Below are 946 nucleotides of genomic sequence, written 5' to 3' on the forward strand. Positions count from 1 at the left end.
CTCTGCCATTTTGTTTTTATCTAATATCAACAGAAACCGTTCCAAGTGACCTCAGAGAGTTTGAATTTGCGTGTGGCAATATTCCTCAGAAAAGAAGGAGGGCAAGAAAAAGGCAGAGCAGAAGGGCGGGTTTACAGGATCAACAACCTTCAACCAGGAACTTTCCCTTAGGAGACACACTATTCTTCTATAGTCAACATCAAAGGCTTCCAGCTGACCACCATGCAGGACTGAAATGGTGTGGGATGAAATCCGTCAGTGTCTTGCTGTTAGGTGAGCGCAGCTGTGTTTCCAATAGTCTATTGATTCATTTGCTTGAAGTATGTCTTTTTTGAACACAGGCCCTCCAGGCTAACTAAGCATTCCACCAACTGAGCTACAATCCCCAGTCCCTGAAAAAAATGATCTTTAAGCCTTAAAGTTCCTGTTAGCTTGACTGGGTTGTTCTTAGGTAACATTGTAGCTCAGGATTTGTTTGTGTCCTCGGGCATTTCTCTCTGAAGTCCTGAGAGATGCAAGCATTCCTTAACACACTGGGACCTTTCCCCCTCTTCTGCCTGGGTCAACATTCCAACTGCAGGCCAGCCTTTCTGTGGGCAGCCACCTCTCACCCTAGCCTGACTGTCTAGATGGAGATTGTGGCTCAATGGTAGGAGATGGAGTGACTAAGCTGAGCATCATCTCTGAGATCTTTTGCACCTCTGTCTAAGGCAGCTGCCCTCACTCTTTGGGAGCTCTTTGTTGTCTTCATATTTGAAATGACTTAAACTTCGCTTACCAGCTATTCTGACGCAATGAGATTAGAGACAACATCTTAAGCATGGTTCTTTCCGAGAGTTTAACATAGTAGTCAGCTTTTGAAGTATAAACTCCCTGGAACACTGGTTGACTCCTAGCAACTATTTCATTTCATAAGCAGTTACAAGGATCATGGATGTTCATCTGT

This window comes from Grammomys surdaster, unplaced genomic scaffold (genome assembly GCF_004785775.1).
Source record: "Grammomys surdaster isolate TR1022 unplaced genomic scaffold, NIH_TR_1.0 125156, whole genome shotgun sequence".
NCBI lineage: Eukaryota > Metazoa > Chordata > Mammalia > Rodentia > Muridae > Grammomys > Grammomys surdaster.